The sequence below is a fragment of the Macaca nemestrina genome, chromosome X (assembly GCF_043159975.1).
Source record: "Macaca nemestrina isolate mMacNem1 chromosome X, mMacNem.hap1, whole genome shotgun sequence".
In the NCBI taxonomy this organism is placed as follows: Eukaryota; Metazoa; Chordata; class Mammalia; order Primates; family Cercopithecidae; genus Macaca; species Macaca nemestrina.
This window is the reverse complement of record NC_092145.1, coordinates 125,026,573-125,051,625: the sequence shown is the minus strand read 5'-3', so window position 1 is coordinate 125,051,625 and position 25,053 is coordinate 125,026,573. Positions and strand designations below refer to the sequence as shown.

The following is a 25,053-nucleotide window of genomic DNA, read 5'->3' as shown; positions in this document are numbered from 1 at the left end:
TGGTTGGATGTCCAGGCAGGTGGTCTGGCATGTGGTATTTTTGTGGTACTTCCAGACAGTCAAGAGTGGGTATAAAAAACAGACCTGAAATGAGGGATGGCAAGAACTAAATAGGATAGCAGATTTTCTAGCGCTCAGTTGGTATGGAGTTAAGGGATATGATTCATAATTATCAGGACAACTCAAGTGAAGAAAGATTAGGTCTGTGCCTTGTTATCCAAAATGAACAATATTTGCATCTAAGGGAAGAGTATGGGAAGACCACACTGGGAGTTATTGTAGTTATTAAAGCTCCTCTTGACACACCAAATGCTGGACATGTGCAGCTGGCCTGCAAAGAGAAAACCTGGCCATTATGGATTTTATGTGTACCCTAGTCTAGAAAAGGATGCAGCTGGATATATAGATGAGATCCACCAGTGCATCAATTCCAGGAAAATACTGGCCAAAAAAGGGCAAAAACTAAACATACACTTAATTTACTGCATAGTCCTGGATGTAGGACAGAAGGCCTCAGTTTACGGGAAAATTTCTACAGGACGGGATCATCAAAGATTCCCTTTGGGTGAGATCTTCTACAGTCGGTGCATCTCAGAGGGAGGGATGGAAATCAGAAAAGCTAAAACTATCAAACTGTTAGAAGAGAATATAGCGGAAATGCTTCATGACACTGTTTGGCAATGATTTATTGGACGTGACACCAAAAGCAGAGAACACAAAAGGAAAGATAGGTAAATGAGACTTCATTAAAATTTAAAACTTTTGTGCATCAAAGGACACAATTGACAGTGAAAAGGCAAACCACTGAATGAGAGAAAACATTTGCAAATCATATATCAGATAAGGGATTTATATCCAAAATATATTAAAGGAAAACTCCCACAACTCAAAAACATAAAAAGAAGCAGTCCAGTCAAAAATGAGCAAAGGATTTGAATAGGCTTCTCCAAAGAAGATATGCAGATGGCCAATAAGTACAGGAAAATATGCTCAACATCACTAATTACTGGGAAATGCAAATCAAAATCACAATAAGATGCCACTTCACACCCATAAGGATGGCTATTATTAAAAGCAAAACCCCCAAAAAAAGCGAAAAAGTAAAAGAAAATTGTTGGTGATGATGTGGAGGAATACACTTTTGTGTATTCCTGGTGGGAACGTAAAGTGGTATAGCTCTTGTGGAAAACAGTACGATTGTTCTCAGAAAACTAGACATAGAATTACTATGTGATCCCATAATTCCTCTTCTGGGTATACACTGAAAACATAAATAAAAAGCAGGAACTTGAACATATATTGGTACACTTAAGTTCATAGCAGCATTATTCACAATAGCCAAAAGATGGGAAAACCCAAATGCCTTTCAGCAGATGAATAGATACACAAAATGCACTATACACATAAAATAGAATATTATTTCATTTTAAAAAGGATAGAAATTAGGACATATGCTGCAATGCAGATAAACTTCAAAAACAGTATGCTAAATGAAATAAGCCAGACAGAAAAGGACAAATACTATATACAATTCCACTTATATGAGGTCCCTAGAGTAGTCAAATTCACAGAGACAGAAAATAAAATGATGATTACCAGGAGACAGCAGTAGGGAATAATAGGGAGTTATCGTTTAAAAGGTACGGAGATTCAGTTTGGGACGATGAAAGAGCTCTGGATGTAGATGGGGGTGATGATTGCACAGCAGTATGAATGCTCTTAATGCCACTCAAATGGACACCTAAAAATGGTTAAAATGATAAATTTCATGTTGTATATATTTTACCACAGCAAAAAGCTAAATATTTCAGATGTTTCACAAGCTGGAAAAACACATATTATGTTTAAAATGTATATAATTAGTTTTGGGTCATCAACATGATCAATATCCTTGTTCATCCTTATTGTGTATAACAGATCACCCGAAAGAGTACAGAAAGAAGACTGGTCCTTTTTTCTGTAATATGAACTTTCTCCACAATGTGCCCTGTTATCCAAATGATTACTCCAATGATTACTCCTAATCACTTGTTTCTTCTTTAAGACAGACCAAGTTATACCAGGAGACATAGCCATAGCCACCCTCACATCCCCCTCCCTGGTCCTTGGCCTTTCTCCTAGCAAGTTGATTCAAGATAGTGTCAGCTCTGTCTGCTTCCTTCAATGCCCTTCCAGTTTATTTATGGCCATTATGTCCCTTTCCCCACCTAATATTACCCTTTTCCCCTGAAGCAAAGTGAAAACTAGGTTTTCCTCTGGAAAAATTCCTGGAGACCCTGGTTTTGTAAGTTTGATGGTCCTTAGAATAATTTTTCAGTTAGAAAAAAAAGACTTCATAAACCAGCTGCACATTTTGCACCATACATATTTGGGGAGAATCATTTTCTTTTTTTCCTTTTTTCTCTAATAAAACATAATTATATGGAACATGACTGTATCACATCCGGGAATGTTTCCTCTCTCCCCTCATTGGTGCTGACCTCTTGTCAGAGTTCAGGGAAATCTACACACTAAGTTGCCCCACAGAAAATAAAACTCTGTCTTTTGGGGGATTCGTTCGGTGTTCTGACATTTAAAAATAAAGGTGGAAACTTGCTCCAGTAGTCAGGACCTCCATAAAGAAGCATATAGCTGATGTTTACTCAAATGATAGTCTCACTGAAGAGGTTTTAAAGCAATTTGTAAGGGGCAAATTCTACCATTATTTTGTTTTGTTCTTTTGGTTCTTGTTAAATAAGAAATGACTCATGAGATATTCATGATCATTGCACTCCTCTAAGAAAGGGATAGTCTGTTACCAACATTTACGTAGCTGCACGAATAAGCAAAGGCAATTTATTTTTAAATGTACACTATTCTAATAATAATTACTATCACCCATACTGTCCTATTACATGACTCTCAATTTAAGCGTTTATGTGTATTCCCAGATAAAATTTTAAACTCTTCTGAGAAAGTAATAGTCTGTTTCTGAGCTTATTTATTTATTTATTTATTTTGAGACGGAGTCTCCCTTTGTCGCCCAGGCTGGACCACAGTGGTGAGATCTTGCCTCACTGCAAGTTCCGCCTCCCGGGTTCACGCCATTCCTCTGTCTCAGCCTCCTGAGTAGCTGGGACAACAGGTGCCTGCCACCACGCCAGGCTAATTTTTTGTATTTTTAGTAGGGACAGGGTTTCACCGTGTTAGCCAGGACAGTCTCCATCTCCTGACCTCATGATCCGCCTGCCTCGGCCTCCCAAAGTGCTGGGATTACAGGCGTGAGCCACCGCGTCCAGCCTTCTGAGTTTTATTTTTATTCAAGATGCCTAGAAAAGGTGTGTGTGTATTGATAGATATGTATCCTATATATCTTATGCATATACATCTTATATATCTTATGATATATATCTTACATGTATACATCTCTTATAAAATATATATACATATGCATATATCTCACATATATATAATTAATATTTTCATACTTAATGTGATTCTCCTTTTTAACATACAATTTTTTTAGAAAGTGAAAACCAAAGAAAAATCATTTAGAATCTTAAAGAGACCTATGATGGACTTTTAAACATTAATGATGCTATGAATTCCTAAGCTCTGTGTAAACCAAACACATGATTAAAAATGCCTATTTCAAAGTTGTGAAAAATAATTGGCAGGATCAAAAGAGAGGACTCTAGCTCACAGACAAGTCTTCATTCTCATGACAGTAGGATAAAATAAAAGCACTACAGCATGAGGTGATCTGATGTAACTCTGACAGTTTTCCCCAAGGCAGGATAGAAATTCCTCCCTTTACATATTTTGATATCCTAAATAGGGCTCGCTTCCCCATAACTGAAGAATTCCTCATAATTCTTTCACACTGTGTTAGACACAGTCTCTTAAGCAGTTTTATGTGGCACTCTTGAAACGAGACAGGAATAATTTGCTTTGATATTGAAAGGTGAAGGGGCAAACCCCGGAAGGTACCCTCATGAATTTCACAGGTTGGCCTCTTTAACTCAGTTGTTTGCTGGACCTTCCAACTCAAATAAGTGTGTGAGAAATAAAATCAGAGGTCCAGCAAGAGCCTGGAATACTGGCTTAATCCTGGCCCAACAGCAAATGTGGTTTAATTCAGTGGAAGTAATTCCACAAATAAAGAGAAAATGACAGCAACCTGTTGGGATCTAAGATTTGACAAGACATGCCCCCCAATAGGCTTGAGTTGGGATGAATCCCTTGAATTTCTGTGCCATGTCCTGTGGAAAAGCTGACTTGACATGCTGTCTTTGAATTCACACATTCTCAGTATTTGCTTCTTTTCTGGCTTATTCTCAAATCAGCGTCATATACAATGTAAATATCCTACTTTCTATTGCATATCCTTCATGGGCCTCTTGGTGATACCAATACTCAGGACACTGTGTTAGTTACACTCAGAACATTAGAGATTATTGTCAATGCTTTCTGAAATGCCTACTCCTCATTGCCATTTTCCTCTCTTCCTCCTTCTCATTTCAATTAGCTTAAACTGTGCAGAGACGGTCGGCTTACTTAAGACCTAAAACTGCATTTCACAGTACATATTCTGGCTCTTTCAGTACTAAAAGTCAATTATCTTTGTCTTATTGTTCCCTCTTTTCTTTGGGGTCAGTGGAATAGTTATAAGGAAACCAGGGAGAATCATAAACCTATTTTTTTTTTTACATTCCACATTTTCCTATATGGGTTACTAAATATATATTACTAATTACATCATTTTGTTTATGCAAACAATCAAGCAGGAAAAAAAGAGAAAATATCAAGATGTTGTTATGCATCACTAATTACAGGTGAGAGAACATCATCAATTTGAAAAGAATCTCACTGCGGGAAAATGGCAAAGAAAAAGAAAGAAAGAAAGATGCCTAATATTGTTATTATTCAACAGGGACAGCAAATAAAGAAAATGGAGTTTGAACGTTTCTTCAAAGGTATTGTAGAGATAATTTGATGGATATCTACAATCCAATTTCCTGCTTCTTCTTTGTTTATTTACAATCATAAGTTCAAACTGCACCATATGTACGTTTTCAAAACAGAGTTCATATAATGGCGAAATCTCCCCAGCATGAACAGAAAAGAGGGGGGCTTGATCATTTCATAGTAATTGGTTGTTTACATGAAATTCTTTATTTCTGTCCCATCTTGGCTACCTTCTGCATAGTATCCTTTATTCTCTTATAATATCATAAACTTTACACCTAAGCCATCTAAACAGGCATACTTCCTCAGTATGATTTCAAAATTTGGTAATGCTGAATTAATCTTAGCCTGGATTATTGAATATATGTTCTTGTGCCTCAGAAACATATTTGTTCATTTTAGATGTTTCCAGGAATAAATTATATTGATACATAATTCAGAATAATAATTTCAGGCCTCGTTGTGCTTTTTATACTGATTGAACTTGTCTGCTAAGTGAGAAGCTTTACACATTAATAGTCTCAGATCTACAAACTCGGTGAATTCATATTATTTATCAAAAATACTATAGTGTGACTGGCACAACTGAAGAGAAAAAAACTTGGGCCTATTGAAAATAAATGCCATTTCAATGTATCTATCTCTTAATCATTAAGGAATAAAGTGAGTCATCTTTATTTAAACTAACAGTTTTTAAGTGGGATAGTGGAAAAAATTTTCTTAGAAGTAATTTTTTGGCACACGTCATAATTTACTTCACTCATGTCTTATAATGTATAACAAAGGTAATGTCTAAACTTTCTATTATTCCTCAGTAAATATGGAAATATAACTATGAATGTTTATAAAAATGCTAGTATTATTTCTTTAGAGATCATTATGATGAACTGAGTTTTGTGGGAAAGCAAGAAGAGAAAACGAAAGTTAATGTGATGTTATTTTGTCTACTAATGCACACAAATCTGCCCCTAATACAAGTCAGGGATTTACTGAACGATGCAGTTGTAGAGGGAAGTTGTTTATAATTTAAATGATGTAATTTTAGCTCACAGAGGATAGGTAACTGAAATGTTCAGATCATTTAGACACATAGTTTAGATATTCATCCCTCCAAAAGAAAAAAGTATTGTACCATATGTGTAGAGCTCTAACTTTTAAATATAAATCTAATGGTTAAAAAAGGCACTTGAATTTAATTTTTTCAAATCGGCAATTCACTAAATCATTTATTCCAAAAATATTTTTGGACACTCCTGTATGTGCTGTGGGGCTAGAATCATGGTAAGATACTCATAACCTGAGTTCTAAGAGAGGTTACAGCTCAGCAGTTTGGAGTTCGCACTGTTTTTTACTCTTTCACGGCTGGTAGTCTTCCCAATCTCCTTGGACTGACAGCTGCCTTCTAAATAGTGGTGTGGTCTACGGCTGTGGCAAAGAATGTTTTCTTCGGGAATACGTTTCATTTGGAGTAAATCTGCCAACATTACCAGCATCTCTATCCCCAGTAGCAAATAATAGAGCAGACCAACCTAGACAACTTGGGGTCTACATAATTCAAGTTGGGCTTTATTTTTTTCTTAATTTGGTTTGCACATCAAGAGGAGGTGCTAACATCCTAAGGAAAAAAAAATTGCAGGTGCATCTTCCTTTTTCATTCTATCTCCTTTCATTCTAGCTAGGTGTGAAACCAGAAAATTCGAGACAGGTCTCAGTTCATTTAGAAAGCTTATTTTGCCAAGGTTGAGGACGTGCTCGTGACACAGCCTCAGGAAGTCCTGACGACAAGCGCCCAAGGTGGTCGGGGCACAGCTTGGTTTTATACATTTTAGGGAGGCATGAGACATCAATCAATACATGTAAGAAGTACATTAGTTTGGTCTAGAAAGGCGGGACAACTTGAAGCAAAGGCAGGAAGACTGGAAACAGGGAGGGAGCTTCCAGGTCACAGATAGGTGAGACACAAAGGTTTACATTCTTTTGAATTTCTGATTAGCCTTTCCTAATGAGACAAATCAGACAGGCATCTATCTCAGTGAGCAGAGGGGTGATTTCGAATAGAACAGGAGGCAGGTTTGCCCTAAGCAGTTTCCAACTTGAGTTTATCTTAGTGATAAACTCAATACTTGGGGGCCCAAGACATTTTTCCTTTCACATTTTCTCCCTCTTCTTTTAAAAAAGCTTTTGGAGAAAGCATTTTACAAGAAGTTTAGTCTCTGGTCTCAGATTCCATCTGATCTCTCATGGCTAGGACAATATATTCCTAGACGGGTAGGTCCCAAAAGCTCATTTTTGCAGATTGTGAAGCCTCATGTCCTGTGAAGATAAAATACGGAAGAGAAAGGGAGAAAGCACAGCAAACAAAAAAACAATCCTAGAAAAATAAATATAGGCCACATTCCTCTGAAGTCCATACATTCACAGGTAGGTATGAAAGTGTCTTATGTATGTAAACAAGTTGCTGTTATTTTCTTCTGAAGTTTAAGTTGTCTGGCTTCAGTTTGCAGGTTGGTTCCTTCCAAGCCTCTGGTATCTATCATTTCATCTTCTACCTCCATGAAATCAACTTCTTTAGCTCCCACATATTAGTGAGAACATGCAATACTTGTCTTTCTGTGCCTGTTTTATTTCACTTAACATAATGATCTCCAATTCCAACCATGTTGGTGCCAATGACATAATTGTATTGGTTTTTTTAATAGCCAAATAGTATTCAATTTTGTACACATACTACATTTTCTTTACCATTCATCCACTGATAGACATTTAAGTTGATTCCATCTCTTTGCTATTGTGAAACGTATTTAACAAACTTACTGAGTACATAATAAATATGTAATTTTTGAAGCTATGATATATTTGTTTTATTTATATTTTAATGTAAGGCTTATAGGAATTTTATGGAATGTATTTTTAAACTGATTTTTAAAGAGGATGAACTGAAATTCAGTAAGACTGAAGAATTTGCCAAGGATAGACAACCACAAATATAGACTGATTCTCAAATATGTGATTTCTCCTCTATGTTTTAATGTGTCAGAATTTCATAAATGGTTAAGCTCTTTATATGTCTAGTAGGTTTCACCTTTCCAGAAGCTATTGCACACGAGTCTGGGTCAAATAGGTGTAGCTCTGCTGTATTTGTTAAGGCTGAGAAAAATACTGACTGCCTGAAAAGAACAACTATGTCCTGGCAAAAACAAATGTGGTTTGAAATTTTATTTATGGAGTAAGAGGACCACAGTAAGAAGTCATCCAAAAGAACATAAGGAGTCATTTGAAGAATGCTTTATTCATCTTGATACTTTGTTAGTTAGGCATCCACTGATGGTGAGAAGACTGTAGTTCCTCAATTTATGAAGGCTGAAGGAATCTGTACCTGAGTTTAACAACATATAATTTAGTGGACTCCAATTTTACGTGCAAGGTATGAAATATTTATTTATGTAATGTTTGCTCTATCTATTGAGTCTTTTCTTTCCTCAGATGTCAGAGCACTAACTCCCTTCCTTCTTTAACTCAGTGTCTGAGGAGTTTTGTCTGCGGCTCGTCCTGCTACACAACCACATCATCCATGCTCCTGAAAAACACCATGCTATAGTTTAAATGTGATATGCTAGCTGCTTCTCTGGGAACAAAAGCCTTCTCCTTCAGCTGCTGAATAGGAAAATCTTTGTTGTCCTTCTTTGAATGGTACCTCGACAAGAGGCTCATTTTTCCCTCAGGAACTCAAACAAAATGGCAGGGGAAAGATCTCTTATTTTTAGCTTCTCTGAAGACGTATGTCCTCATTGATGACATTCAGTTTCTGCAAGCGAAAACCTCCAGCATCCACCATGCTGAGAAATGAGCAATACACCAGATAAAAATTGACTCAGTACTAATGAAAACCTTCGGGGAAAACAAGTCTGCTGTTCAGTAGGTATCATTGCCTTGTACAACACAAATAACATTTTTTTTATTTTGGCAATGAGAAATCTGCTCTAATATAGCATTAGATTGAGATGGTTTCCGAATGTTGAATATAGCTCAGCACAATGAGGATATAAGAATTTAGTATAGAGAGGGAGAAGGAAAGGTTCCTCAAGGAAAAAACATGTATCAGAGATAAAGTTTTGAAGTTTGAAGCTTTAAAGTATTCTTACCTATATTGTGGCCACACCTCCTTTTCGTGGCTGTGATACAGCTTCATCTCATTTGTTTTGTTTAAAAAATTAAACCATGATTTGTAAATGACAAATGTTTTCTTGAAGTCAAAACCCTCTTGCTTATTTTACCAATTATTGTTTGGCTTCAGCAAGTTATTCACTTTCTTTGAACCTTAGCTTCTGTGGCATTTTGTATCTTCCAAAGATGACTACAACAATATTCCCCCAATCCCTTCTAAAACATGCCCTTCTAGAACATTGCCACTTTCTTTTCAATGCGTTGACTCCTATTCCCCTCTTCTTTAATCTGGATGGGTTTGTGACTTATTTTTAACCGATAGGGTGAGGTAGCATTGATACTGCTTGATTATTAAGGCTAAGTCATAATAGACAATGCTGCTTCTGCTTTTTTCACTAGATCATTTGCTTTTGGATTCCTGGACCACCACATTCAAAATTCAATTACCCAGAGACTTCCATGCTATAAGGAAGCCAAGTCATGAGTGAGGGCATGTTCCTTCTGTTAGCAGTCCCAGTCTTCAAATCCTCCCAGCCTAGGGAATATTTGAATTTTAGAGTATTTGAGTTCAGTATGGTATGGTGAACCCAGGTGAATGAGCCTCACCTTAAAACGGCCCCTGCCCTCAACTTACCCTCAGGCTTTCCAACTGAGATCCCGACACCGTAGAGAAGAAACAAGAGTCCTCTGCTATACCTATTCTATATTTCTGACCCACAGAATCCATGAGTATAATAAAATATGTTTATGACACTACCTTTAGAGTGTTTTTGTGTACATTTGTACCTGAGTACAATTATAACCAGGACAGACTTCATATAACGTTGAGGGACTAAAATTAGTTTACGTATGGAAAAACTTCCTAAGCTGTAAAGTTCATCTTTCTTAAATGAAGACATTTCTCTTTTTCTGCCTTGTAACTCGAGGCCTGCAAATATTACAGGGCCCTGTTTCCTAGCAGTCTTCACTTTCAAATCAACTCTCCTTCATCCTAAAGAAACCCTAAGTTTTTAGAAAATAGTAATTTCTGCAAAAGTATCACACACTATATATACTTGTGTGTGTATATAAATGCATACATAATATATTTTCGTGTTTACCATTGACACATGGATACTGATAAGACAATGTATTTACTAGGAAAACATGTTTACAAGTGCAAGTGGTCATTTAGTAATACTATTTTTGGAATATATATATATATATATATATATCATAAAAACTCTTACATTTTTGTATCGAATAACTTTTTTCAAGAGAAAGAACTTAGGTTAATGTCAGTTCAGCTGACATTTTTATTTTTCACTAAAAGCACCAAACACTTTGTAGGTATATGTAAAGTTATATTATCCCAAAGATACATCATAAATGCATAGTCTCCCCACTTTTTTTCTTCTCTGTCCTTGTAAAGAACCTAGAAGATATAGAAGGCCTCAGAAACATATGGAACATAAGTTCTTGAGTGGCATCAGGATCTCTCTTCAGTTTTTGACCATGACTTGATTTTCTTTTTGAGTTGGCCTGGTTCTTATTTTCTCTAAAGTTGAGCCTTTTCCACATTTAAAAAACAAACAAACAAACAAACAAACAAACAAAAAAAAACAACCCTTTACATGTGGTAGCTAAGAAGTATAACATAGTGTCAGTTACTAGGTGTCCCAACATCCTGGGAAACCCATAATGATTGTGGAAGGCTGGACAGACATAGTATGAGTCCTACATAAACAATATTTAAGTGACTTGGGAAAAGGGGAAATAAGTCATAATAATACAAATCAGGGCTTGATATTTTCCATAATGAAATATTTTACAAATTTCCCTCTTCTTTAATTTTAAAAGGATATTTTTTTCTTATTTTTATGCATGTTTACTTATAGTATCACATAAAATTAAGAGCATTCGACAAAATCTAAAAGATTCAAAATGTGTTTTTCTAAAAAGGAACCTTGAAGTTTTTAAAAATCATAAAAAAACTATTGCCAAAAGAACTTACTATAATCATTCCAAAAGGAGGTATTTTTCTCACTATTCATCAAACTGATCAGCAAAATATTTCAACAACCAGGAAGTCATTTTCTATCAGTTCAAGTGCCTGAAACTTAGTTCAAGGTGGGAGTAAATTGAAAATAATTGATGCAATATAGGAAAAAATAAAATAGATTTTTTCATATGTAGAATTACCATTTTCTTAAAGATGTCAATATCATTCCTTGCATTTTAGAGTAATTTGGTTCAGAATGATATAGACATGTCATTTACCTTAGAAATCACATGGAGATTATTAAAAAATAACATTCGTCATTATATTGCTAAACCTCTATATACACTCTATTAGACACAGTCTTCCCTTATTCTTTGAATTTATTTTTCTGCACTATAGAGTTAATACTGCCACCAGACTCTGGTTTATGTTCGTTTTGACTTCATCCTGTCTTAGTACTGACCTATATGATATCATACCTTCTCTGTAAAACCTACTATGATCTGATTCTCATTATTAATGTACGTATCAGGATCCTCCTGTGTGTTTAAATTGGAATTCTAGGAATTTATCCTATTAAGATTGAACACAGCTTAGCTAGTAGTATGCCCTTTCCCCATAAGTTGCTAGAGTATAGCAGTTCTGATGATATTTTTATGTCAGGTTTGCCCTGACAGTAGATAAACAGTTACTCTCCTAGGCCAACAGCAAAACTTGTCACAATTTTTAATTTAATTTTTTTTGGGAGGGGGAACAGAGTCTCACTCTGTCACCCAGGCTGGAGTGCAGTGGTGCCATTAATTTAAATTTTTAATAATGGGCAGTAAACGGGTTGGTTTATCTAGTAAAAGATTCAGGAAAGTTGAGTGGTAAGGTCGAAAAGAGGAAAAGAAGGCAGAGCTAAATATTATCTTTAGTTCTTTTGGTAGATATTTATCATACTCTTACTTAGAGTCTTGCTATCCAAATTTTCAACAACACGTGATTGTTCAAATTAAGAATTTTAGTTAGACACAGTTTCAAGATTTAAATGACAAACAACCTGCAGAAGGGAGAATTTTCCCATTTCACTCATTGTTTGAGGTCATTTTACTGCTTCTATTACAATCACTTCGCATATAGTATGAGGACTTAATATACTTTCATTTCTCCCCTCCTGATCTTTCTGCTCTTGTTGGTGTGCATTTTACTCTTACATATATAATAAAGTCTACAACATAGTATTATTATTATGGTTTAGAAAGTGAGATTCTGTACCCAAACATGGTAGAAACACAAAACAGCCTTTTAAACATGGACTTCATCTTTGTCCCACTAATGCACCATTCTGTGAATGTCCCAGGTTTTTGTAGGAAATGCTCTCATATTCTGAATGAGATTTAAAAAGTGAGGAGAAGTCAAAAGAGAAAGAGAATGATGAGAACTGCTGGATTTAAGGACTTGTGTTCTTCCATTCCAGAGTTGGAGAGGCAAGAAAGCTGCATAGGTATCCTCTTTGTTTGGTGCTGCTATAACTGAATATGTGAGACTGAATAGTTTACAAGAACAGAGATTTATTTCTTACAGATCTGGAGGCTGGAAAGTCCAAGATTGAGAGGCCACATCTGGTGAGAATGTTTTTGTTGTAGAAACCCATGGCAGAATGTGGAAGGGCAAGACAGCACATGTATAAGAGAGAGAGGACCAAACACACTTTTATAACAAATTCACTCTAGCAATAATGAACTCACTCCATTGATAACAACACTGATCCATTCATGAGGGCAGAGCCCTCATGACCTAATTAACTCTTAAAGGTCCCTCCTCTCAAAACTGCTGCACTGGAAATTAATTTTCCAATACTTGAACTTTGAGAAACACATTCAAACCATAGCAGATGTGTTCAGACCATGAAATTCTTTGTGCTATGCACTAATAATTGGTGAAATTTTCTGTATATACTCCATAGTTCAATAAAAATGCAAATGTAAAAGGCAATATTGAAAAAAATTTCAAGGAGATGAAAGAGAGAGAAAATATTTTATTTTATCAACTGAGGTATCAGATGTAATAGCAATATATGATGATTTATCTTAACCATATGTAAATTACCTTGTTTCACCAATTTATTTCATGGGAAACTCAGTTTTCAAAAAAAAAAGAAAAATAGAAGAGGTGGGAAAGAGCCAAGATGGTCAACTAGATGCAGCCAGAAAGAGCTTCACACATGAAGACAGACACAACCGTCAAGTAGACTGGCACACGCTGAACATTGAGAAAGAAAACATCGAGAGTGGAAAAATGGAGGATGCAAGCTCTGGGCTGAAAGAAAAGAAAATTGAGAACACTGCAAGGAGTTGCCAAGTAGCAGGACTCGTTTCTGGCCCTCAGCGGCTCCCAGGGAATGGGAGAATGAAATAGCCATGGAGTGACCCACTCCTACCACAGATTTCCATAATCCTAGCTGTGGGAGACCACATGACCCCACCGACATTTGAACTGGCAGGGAGAGTTGGCAAAGACAGAACTCCAACCTGTGCTGAGCACAGATGGTTTGGCACTGGAACAGCTGCAGTGCAGCATGGACATGGGCACCCATCCCACGAGGCTGACCATATTTTTCTAGGCAGCTTTAGACTTTGTTGGTTGCTGAATCTGCACAGAACAGGGCCGTCCTGACTATGAAACTGGGTCAGCCTAATGTGAGAGCTCCCCTGTCTGCCAGTCTCTCCCAGGGTCCCTGCCTGGCTGTACCTGCGTAGAGCACAGCCTCAGCTGCCCAGCCTAAATGCTTACTAGCAGCCAGTGCCATACTTCTTTCTCTAGAAGACACTGCATACCTGTCAGAGTACTGTTGCAAATAGACCACTGCTTGTGTGCACCTGCTTTCAGCCTTCCTCCACCAGCATGCACTCACTTGCAGCCTTCCCTGCCCCTCACCAACATGCATGTGCACGCAGAACACCCACTGCCCTGTCAGCATGAATGAGTACACAGGGATGCCTGACACTCTACTGGCATACATGCGCACAGGAACCCACAACTGCTCTGCTGGTGCACATACATGCAAGAAACCCCACTATCTCACTGGCCCATTTTTGCCTACAGCCCTCATTGGATAATTGGTGCCAGTGGACTGGAAATACCTTGGCCCCTCAGTGGAGCAGGTGCTTAATTTCAAAGGGCAAGCCAACAAAGCTGAGGGCCTGGTCCTAGGCCCCCAGGATGATAACACATAGCCCAGGAGTGCTGAGCTGAAGCTTGTCCCACTGAAAGCACTCAGAATAAAGCCAATCAGCTGAACCCAATCTAAAGCACAGTCAAACCTTCAAGGGCATTAAAGAATATAAAAGCAAAAAAACCCTATCGAAAAAAATAGCAACTCCCAAAACGAAAATAACATCTGAGGATGAGAAAAACAAAAACAAAACAAAACAACAACAACAACAAAAACAGAACAAGAACTCTGGCAACAGTAAAAGTTAGAGTGTCTTCTTAACTCCAAATGACTACACTAGCTCCCCATCAATGCTTCTTAACCAGACTGAAATCCTGAAATCAGAGGCATAGAACTCAGAATCTGGATAGTAAGAAGGCTCATCAAAATACAGGAGAAAATTGAAACCCTATCAAGGAACACAATAAAACAGTCCATGAGATGAAAGATGGCATAGCCATTACAAGAAAGAACCAAACTGAACTTCTGAAAAAAAAATTTCACTACAGGAAATAAAAAATGCAATTGGAAGAAATAATAGCAGAATACACCATGCTGATGAAAACTTTCAGAGCTCAAATATGGCTCCTTTGAATCAATGCAGATAGACAAAAATAAGGAAAAAATATTTTTAAAAAATGAACAAACCCTCTGAGAAATACAGGATTATTTAAAAAGACTCAATCTACAATTCATTGGCATTTTTGAAAGAAATGGAGAGAGCAAGAAACATTGAAAATATATTTGAAAATATTGTCCATAAAAATTTCTCCAACCTTGCCAGAGAGGATGATATATAAATTCAGAAAATTCAGAAAACCCCTATAAGATACTATATAAGACAGCCATCCCCAAGACACATAGGCATGAGATTATTCAAAGTCAATGCAAAAGAAATATCATAAAGACAGCTAGAGAGAAAGTGTATATAACATACAAAGGGAACTCCATCAGGCTAGCAGTAGATCTTTCAGAAGAAACCTTACAAGCCAGAAGGGATTGGAGGTCTATATTCAACCCTCTAAAAGAAAACAATTTTCAACCAAGAATTAGATATCCACTCAAACTAAGCTTCATAAGCAAAGAAGACATAAAATCTTTTACAGACAAGCAAATACTAAGTGAATTTGTTACCACCAGACCTGCACTGCGAGAGGTCCTTAATGGAGGGCTAAACATGAAAACAAAAGAACAGTGCCTGCCAACAATAAACACACTTAAGTAAATAGCCCACCGACACTGTAAAACAACTCTACAATCAAATATACATAACAATCAGCTAACAACATGATGAGAGAATCAAATCCTCACATATCAATATTAACCTTGAATGTAAAGAAACTAAATGCCCCACTTAAAAGACACAGAGTGGCAAGTTGAATAAATAAGACTCAACTCTGTGCTGTCTTCCACAGACCCATCTCACATGCATTAACACCTATAGACTCAAAGTAAAGGGACTGAGAAAGATCAATCAAGCAAATGGAAAACAAAAAAAGTAGGGTGGCTGTTCTTATTTTAGACAAAACAGACTTTAAACCAATAATGATCAAAAAGGATGAAGAAGGGCATTATATAGTGATAAAATGATTCAGTTGAACAAGATGACTTAGTATCCAAAATATATATGCATCCAACACTAGAGCATCCAGATTCACAAAACAAGTTCTTAGAGACCTTTGAAGAGTCTTAGATAACCACATAATAATAGTGGAAGACTTCAACACACCACTGACAGTGTTAGAAAAATCATCGAGGCAGAAAACCAGCAAAGATATTTGGGACCTACTTTCAACACTTGACCAAATGAAACCTGACAGACATTTACAGAACGCTCCACCCAACAACAACAGAATACACATTTTTCTCATCTATACACAGCACATATTCTAAGATCAACCATATAAAGTAATTGTGGTTTATGCTAAACAGTACTAAGCAGAAAACATCACATGAGCAGAACTAAAAACCATATGATCATCTCAATAGATGAAGAAAGGGCTTATGATAAAATTCAGCATCCCTTAATGTTAAAAATCATCAACAATCTAGGCACTGAAGGAATATGCTTCAAAGTAATAAGACCCATCTATGAAAAACCCACAGCCAACATTATACTGAACGGGCAAAAGCTAGAAGCATTCCACCTGAGAACTGGAGCAAGATAAGAATGCCTGCTCTCACCACTTCTGTTCAACATAGTGTTGGAAGTCCTTGTTAGAGCAATTAGGCAAGAGAAAGAAACAAAACACATCCAAATAGAGAGAGAGGAAGTCAAACTATCACTGTTTGAAATATGATTCTATACTTCTTTCTCTCTGCCCAAAGGCTCCTAGAGGTGATAAACAACTTCAGTAAAGTTTCAGCATGAAAATCAGTGTACAAAAATTAGTAGCACTTCTATACAGCAAGAACATCCAAGTTGAGAACCAAATTAAGAAGGCAATCCCATTCACAATAGCCACAAAAGAATAAAGTATCTAGGAGTACAGCTAACCAGAGAGGTGAAATATCTCTACAATAAGCATTACAAAACAATACTGAAATAATTCAGAGATGACACAAATAAATGAAAAACCATTCCATGCTCATGGACAGGAAAAATCAATATTGTTACAATGGCCATAATCTCCAAAGCAATTTACAGATTCAATGCTATTTCTATCAAACTATAAAGGACATTTTTCAGAGAATTAGAAAAAATTTATTCTAAAAGTCATATGGAACCAAATGAGGCTGAATAGTCAAAGTAGTCCTAAGCAAAAAGAACAAAGCTGGAGGCATCACACTACTCGACTTGAAACTGTACTACAAGGTTACAGTAACCAAAACAACATGGGACTGGCACGCAAAGAGACACCTAGGCCATTGGACCTGGTTAGTGAACACAGAAATAAAGGCACACACCTACAGCTATTTGATCTTTGAAAAAGGTGACAATAACAAGCAATGGGGAAAGGACTCTCTATTCAATAAATGCTGCTGGAATAAGTGGCTAGTAATTTATTTGTCTCTTCTAGGTTTTTTAGTTTGTGTGCATAGAGGAGTTTACAGCAGTTTCTGATGGTTATTTTTATTTCTGTAGGGTCAGTGGTAACATTCTCTTTATTATTTCTAATTGTGTTTATTTGGATCTTCTCTCTTTTCTTTTTTATTATTCTAGCTAGCAGCCTATCTTAATTGTTTCTCAAAAGACCAACTCCTGTATTTGTTAAATTTTTAATAGATTTTCATGTATCATTTTCCTTCATTTTGGCTCTGATTGTGTTATTTCTTATCTTCTGCTAGCTTGTGGGTTGATTTATTCTTGCTTCTCTACTTCTTTCCATTGTAATAAGTTGTTAAGTTGAGATCTTTATTTTTGATGTGGATATTTAGTGCTATGAATTTTCCTAACACTGTCTTAGTTGTGTCCCAGAGATTCTTGTATGTTGTATCTTCTTTCTCATTTGTTTCAAAAATCTTCTTGATTTCTGCCTTAATTTCATTATTTACCCCAAAATCATTCAGAAGCATGGTGTTTTATTTCCATGTAATTGCATGGTTTCGAGTGATTTCCTTAGTTTTGACTTCTATTTTTATTGTGCTATGGTTCAAGAGTATGTTTGGTATGATTTTGGTTCTTTTGAATTTGCTGAGGATTGTTTTATGTCCAATTATGTGGTCAGTTTTAGAGTATGTGCCACGTGGGAATGAGAAGAATGTATATTCTGTTGTTTTGGGGTGGAGAGTTCTATTAAAGTCTATCAGATCCATTTGGTCCAATGTTGAGTTTATGTTCTGAAGATCTTTGTTAATTTTTTGCTTCAGTGACCTGTCTAATATTGTCAGTGGAGTGATGAAGTTTTCCACTATTCTTTTGTAGAAGTCTGTGTGTCTTTGTGGTCTCTAAGAACTTTCCTTATGAATCTGGGTGTTTCTGTGTTGGGTGCATATATATTTGGGATAGTTAGGTCTTCCTGTTGAATTGAACCCTCCTTTACCATTATGTAATATCATTCTTTGTCTTTTTTATCTTTCTGGTTAGAATTCTGCTTTGTCTGAAATTAGAATTGCAATCCCTGCTTTTTTCTGTTTTCCATTTGCTTGGCAGATTTTCCTCCATCCCTTTATTTTGAGCCTGTGGGTGTCATTATGTGTAAGATCGGTCTCTTGAAGACAGCATACTATTAGGTCTTATTTTTTCTTTCTTCAGCCTTCCACTCTGTACCTTTTAAGTGGGGCATTTAGCCTATTTATATTCAAGGTTAGTATTAATATGTGTGGATTTGATCCTGCTATTGTTCTGTTAGGTGGTTACTATGTTGACTTGTTTGTGTGGTTGCTTTAGAGTGTCATTGGTCTGTATGTTTAAAAATGTTTTATATTAGCTGGTAACAGTCTTTCCTTTCTATATGTAGTGCCTCTTTCAAGATCTCACGTAAGGCAGGTCTAGTGGCAATAAGCTTTCTCAATATTTGCTTATCTGAAAAGGATATTATTTCTCTTTAACGTAAGAAGATTAGTTGGTTGGATATGAAATTATTGGTTGAAGATTTTTTTTCCGTACAAATGTTGAATATAGGCTCCCAATCTTTTCTGGCTTGTAGGGTTTCAGCTGAGCAGTTTTTTGTTAGCTTGATAGTGTTCCTTTTGTAGGTGACCTACCCATTCTCTATAGCTGCCTTTAACATTATTTAATTTCAACCTTTAAAAAAATCTGATGATTATGTATCCTGGGGATGATCTTCTTGTTAGAATCTTGGAAGAGTGTTCTGTATTTCCTGAATTCGACTGTTTGCCTCTCTAGCATGGTTGAGAAAGTTTTCATGGATGATATGCTGAAATATGTTCACCATGTTGTTTGCTTTGTCCCCCTCCCTTTTGAGGATGCCAATGATTCATAGATTTGGCCTCTTTACATAATCCCACACTCTCAGACATTTTGTTCATTCAATTTTATTCTTTTTTATTTATTTTTGTCTGACTGCCCTATTTCAGAGAACCAGTCTTCAAGTTCTGATATTTTTTTCTTCAGCTTAGTTTACTCAATTGTTAATACTTGTGATTGCATCATGAAATGTTTGTATTGTGTTATTCAGCTCTGTCAGAACCATTAGGTTCTTTCCCATACAGACTGTTTCATCTTTCAGCTCGTTTATTGCTTTACTTTGATTCTTAGTTTCCTTAAATTGGGTTTCCCTATCCTCCTGAATCTCAATGATCTTTGTTCCTATTTATATGCTGAATTCTATTTCTGTCATTTCAGCCAGTTCAGTTGGTTACGAGCTCTTCTTTAAGAAGAGGAGTTGGTGTCTGGAGGACACACAGCACTCTGGCCATTTCAGTTACTGGATTTCTTGCATTGGCTCTTTCTCATCTCTCTATGTGGGTATTCTTTTAACTGCAGTGTAGGTTGAGTACAGTTAATAGACATCTTTTATGGATCTTTTTACAGGGCTGAAGCTTTGTGCAGGGTCTTTATTTGCAGCAGACTTCTTATCTCTCATTTCAGAGGGGAGTATGTTAACAAGGTGTTTTTGGTGTTGAAGCTTTGGAATGTGATGCAGTAGGTGGCACTTAGATGTACTGGTTCGTTGGTAGACTCTTGCTCAGTTGTGTGGCTCCCCTATGTTTCTTCATAGTTTCAATGGTGTTAACTCTCAATACTCTAAAATGTGGGTTCCTCTTCCCCTTGAATGCTGGCTGTAGGTTGTGACTCAGCACTCCTGGGCTGCTCACTGCAGCTCTGGGACAATCCAGTGTTTATGTTCATTTCCCAACTTGAAGGTAGCAAAAGGGACCTTAGTAGTGGGTATGGCCAAGGATCTTCTGCTTGTCTGCTGGAGGCTCTACCACAGAGAGATGCAGGTCAGCAATTACTCAGTGCAGTCAACCCAGGATGGAAGGTCTGTGCTGTGAGTGCAAGCTGGGGGTTCCCTGTCTGGTGATGAGCAATGGGGGATGGGTGGGACCTGTGGGAGACAGACTGGACTTCCCTCCTTTGGTGGACTGTAGCTTGTTACAGGTGTGGATAAAGCACTTAGTGTCATTGCTCCTTCATTAGTCCAGGGGTAGCAAGGGCAGTTCCACTGCAGAGGCGGTGGTAGAGAGGTTTTTACTTGCCCCTGGGGTCTCTGTCCAGTGAGCTGCTGAACGGCTACTGGCTTGACAACTCTGGCAGGAGAGTGGCTGGAGGCACAGGCCTGGAGGACCGTTCAGTGAAGAGATGTGAGAACAAGCACCCACACAATCATCTCACCACTTTTCTGTAGGACTCCTGTGGTATGCTGGGAACCACTCTAGTCCCTAATCACCTCAGATTTTCCAGTACTTGGAGGTATCAGCATTAAAGCCTGCAAAACAGCAATGATGGTGGCCTGCCCGTCCCTCTGGGAACTCCATCTGAGGGAGGTACAGACCTGTTGCCAGCCTGGACACACCTATAGGAAGTGGCTGGAGACCTTGGTTAAGAGGTCCCCCCGCCGCCAGCAGTAAGGAGGAAAAGGATCAGGGACCTGCTTACAAAAGCAGCCTGGCCACATTTTTGTAGGGCAACTGTGCTGTGCAGGGAGACTGCTCCCACCCCTGGTCAGCTTGGCCTCTCCAAAGTCCAAAGACTAGAATGGCTAATTTGCCCAAAGAGCAAAGATGGCTGCCCAACCCTCCTTCTGAGAGCTCTGTCAGCTGGAGAACATCGGAGGGGGTGGCTGGCCTCCTTCTGGGAGCTCTGTCAGCTGGAGAACATTGGTGGGGGTGGCTGGAGACTCCGGTTGGGACATCCTTCCCAGTGAGGCAAAACAGGATTGGAGACTTACTTTAAAATGAAATCTGGGCACGTTTTCAAAGAGCAGCTCTGCTGTGAAGGGGACCACTTCTGCCCCTGTTCAGCTTGGGCTCTCCAAGGCCCAGAGGCTGAAATGGCTAAGTCACCCAATCAACAAAGATGGTGGCCCACCCCTCTCTCTAGGAGTTTTGTCCCAGGAAGGTTTTAAATTTCTGGCTGGAGAACACCAGTAGAGGTGGCTGGAGACCTCGGCTAGGAGGTCCCACCCAGTGAGGAAGAAAGGAATTAGGGACTTGCTTTAAAAAGCAGTCTGGTCATGTTTCCACAGAGCAGCTGTACTGTGCTGGGGAATGGCTTCTGTCCCTGGTCAGCTTGGACTATCCAAAGCCCAAAGTCTGGAACAGCTAAGTTGTCTAATAAGCAAAGATGACGTCCTGCCCCTTCCCTTGGAAGCTCCATCTGAGGGAGGTGCAATGTTGCTGCGAGTAGTTGGCTACAATTCCAAGCCTGTGGGTCTTATCCTGTGAGGTGCCATGGAAATGAGACAGCCAGGTGGGACATGTTCCCTGGCAAAACTCCAGTATGCACTGGGATGGAGCCACAGAAGTTTGCACCTTTTGCAGCAGGGAAGAGCCTGGCCCCTCCTCTTCTTGTGTAGAACCTGGGATTCAAACTGCAAGGGGGGAATTGCACCAGCAGGGGCTCTGGCTTTGTAGGGGGCCCCTGTTTCCCCTTTTCTTCCTTTTCACCCAATGAAACCCTGCCCTGCTCACCCTTCAAATTGTCTGCAAGCCTAAATTTTCATGACTGTGTGATGAGGACCCCCATCTTTAGCTGGACTAAGGAACATTCCTGCAACAGAAGTGGGGCCTCCAGACTGTTGCTGCTCAGCCCCATGGATTCAGCCTCTTTCCTAGGGGTATGTATGGGGTCTAACCTCCCATATTGCCAGAATTGCATCTAGTTTTGCCGGGAAGCCCAGAAAGTCCAGGTATCTAAGGCTCCTGGGTCTCTGGGTGTGCCTGAGAAGGTGCTCTGCCAAGACTCTATGTCATTTTGTGTGCCAGACTGAATGCTGTGGTGGAGTGGGTTCACAAGGGGATTTCCTGACCTGAGGGTTGCAATGATCTGTGGGAAAGTGTGGGATCCTGGGGTTGCACATTCACTCACCATTTCTCTGGATGGGGGAGGTTCCCCTGGTTCCACATCACTCCCAGGTGTGCTGTCATCATGCCTTGCTTTCCTCCATTCTCCGTGGGTTGAGTTGTTTGTACCCGTATGTTTCAGTTGAAGGTTGCTATATTTACGTGCCCCCTCTGTTCCTCTCCAGGAGAACTGCATAAACTAGTTGCTTCTAGTTGGCTATCTTGACCATCTTCCACCAATTTCTTTGTTGTTGACAAATTATAGTTGTATATATTTATGAGGTACAAAGTGGTTTTATGATTTTTGAATAACATATAGAATAATTAAATTCAACTAATTAATATCTCAAATATTTCATATTTTTATGCTAAGGAAATTAGGAATTTTTTTAGCATTATTGAAATGTATAGTACTCAATTATTAGCTATATCCAGGGTGCTGTACTATGGATCTCAAAAAAAATGAACTTATTTATCCCTTCTATCTAACTGAGGCTTTGAAAATGTTGTAGATAAGAATATTGCACGATGGGTTTTCAAATCTCTGAGAAATATTTCGAAGAGGTAATTGATTATTCATTTAACAAGACTGAAATCCTTAAATCTTAATTATGCTTTACACATGGCTCTATGTAGTTTTCAAAATAGCTCTACATAAATTATTCTGGTTGATTTTAACAGCTTCATTGTAATATAAGTACTGGCCAACTTGGTTTTATAGAGGAAGGAATTAAAGTTCTAAAATATATTGTGAATAATCAATGTCCCAATGGTTAATTACCAAAAAAAAAAAAAAAAAATCTACCCAGATTTAGAACCCTGGGCTGCATCCTGCAGAATTCTGTACTGTTTTCCCTACCCCTTTGCCTCCCTTGAAACAAGTTCAGAGACAGTAAAACAATCTGAATCAAGAAGATTTTGTTAATCACTTAAAGTCTAGAATAACTATCTTGTAAACGGTCACTGTTTGTGAGAGCTTATCATGGACCAGCCTCTCACTGAGTGTTGTGTATGTGTTGTTTGCTACACTCTTTATTCTAGCTCCAAGAAAGACTTTGATTATCATCTTTAATTTACATATAAAGAAATTGAGGTTTAAAGAAATTAAACGTATTTGTCCAGTGTCTTGTAGCAAATAAACTGAACACCAAAGAAACAAACCCATTGTCTGTCTTGAAAGGCCAAGATAAGCGATATTCAATTCACAACTAAAAAAATAGACCCCACCTTTGGACATTATATCACATTGTTTTCCCCTTAAGGGCAGAAATTTACATACTTTATCTCCAAAGTCCTGCGTGCTTGGCCTTAGGCACAAAATAGGCTGAATGAGAACTTACTGCACAAGAAGGTGCAACTAGTTCAAAAAGGTGGGCCTCTCATATCCCTGCCTTCCCACCGGGCACTGGCAAAGAAGATGAGTGGAATATTTTAGGCAATTGATTAATGGATCAACTCTAACATGAATGATTCTGGATTCAGCCATCTCTGAGGAAATTGTGAGCACGAAATATTGATCGCATGTTAAATACATTCACAATTGTATAAGCTTGTTTATCCACAGGCGAGTCTTGGAGATTCTTGTTTGAGGCACGTGAACTAAATACGCTATTGTCTCTTACCTCAGGAAGGAGGTGCAAGGAGTTATTTTAAAATGTCTGCAATTCAGTTCACTGTATTACCTATGATGGGTACCTTTGTAAGGCCGGTCAGGAACCCAGGGATACTTCTTTAGCTTTACAGGAAATCAGGTCTGACATTTGCATTCACACAAATCCACGTCTATTCCTGGCTTAACGCCCCTGTGGAACCAGATAGACAGAAAGTTAATAGAGGTTAACTGGCAAGGAAAAACTCTGAAAGTCTGAAATAATTTCTTGGTTTCAGGAGAGCATCCCACATGAGTTGAAAACAACACTAATTTAGCGTAGTCTGTTGCATGGAAGTAGGGAGCTCTTGAGTATCAATTAGAAGAAAGTGCTATTTGTTTTATTTACTCAGAATGATTTTATCCTATCAACAATGGAGCTTATGGAATAAACACTTTATGTAATGTATACTATTATCAGAAAAACTATTGGTTCATTAGCTCTTCTATGAGGATGAAAGCTTGTATAGAATTTTTAAGGTATGGTAGCTTTTAGATCCCCAAATGGCAATAGGATTAGTTTACCCTGTGGTGTTATACGTCACCATTACTATTCAGAGGACACATTCCTATGGTGGATACTTGACTGACAACAAGTGAATATGTCAAGTTAATACCTGGAACAGGATTAATAACCCCACTGGCAACATCTCCCCTTTGTTGTACACTTTGCCATGCATTACAGTTTAAGCAAATGCCATTTGAATGCTTTGGACCTTCTGTTTGCTTTAGAATGGCATGGCTCCCTTTGACTTTAGAAATGGTCCTTTCGTTTTCTTCCTCTGAATGTTGTTGATTATAGTCGTCATGTATGTCAGCTCAAAACATGACATCAGGGGCTGTCAACTCCAGTGAAACAGAGTAATGTCTATTAATGAAGCTTAAAAATTATTGTAGGTGGCCGGGCGCTGTGGCTCACGCCTGTAATCCCAGCACTTTGGGAGGCCGAGGCGAGTGGATCATGAGGTCAGGAGATCGAGACCATCCTGGCTAACATGGTGAAACCCCGTCTCTACTAAAAATACAAAAAAAATAGCTGGATGTGGTGGCAGGCGCCTGTAGTTCCAGCTACTGGGGAGGCTGAGGCAGGAGAATGGCATGAACCAGGGAGGCAGAGCTTGCAGTGAGCCACGATCACACCACTGCACTCCAGTCTGGGCGACAGAGTGAGACTCCATCTCAAAACAAAACAAAACAAAATTATTG

General features: G+C 38.2%; 1 long non-coding RNA gene across 2 annotated transcripts in view; it reads right to left on the bottom strand.

The window, feature by feature from the left end:
- The window catches only part of LOC105499045 (uncharacterized), a 353,694-nt gene that overhangs the window by 85,300 nt on the left and 243,341 nt on the right, over positions 1 to 25,053 (bottom strand). Inside the window, exon 5 of one of the 2 annotated variants that reach the window (XR_011618200.1) lies at positions 23,822 to 24,001. This is a non-coding gene — a long non-coding RNA (uncharacterized lncRNA). The remainder of the gene's footprint in view (positions 1 to 23,821; positions 24,002 to 25,053) is intronic. The other variant, XR_011618199.1, reaches the window with a different exon arrangement.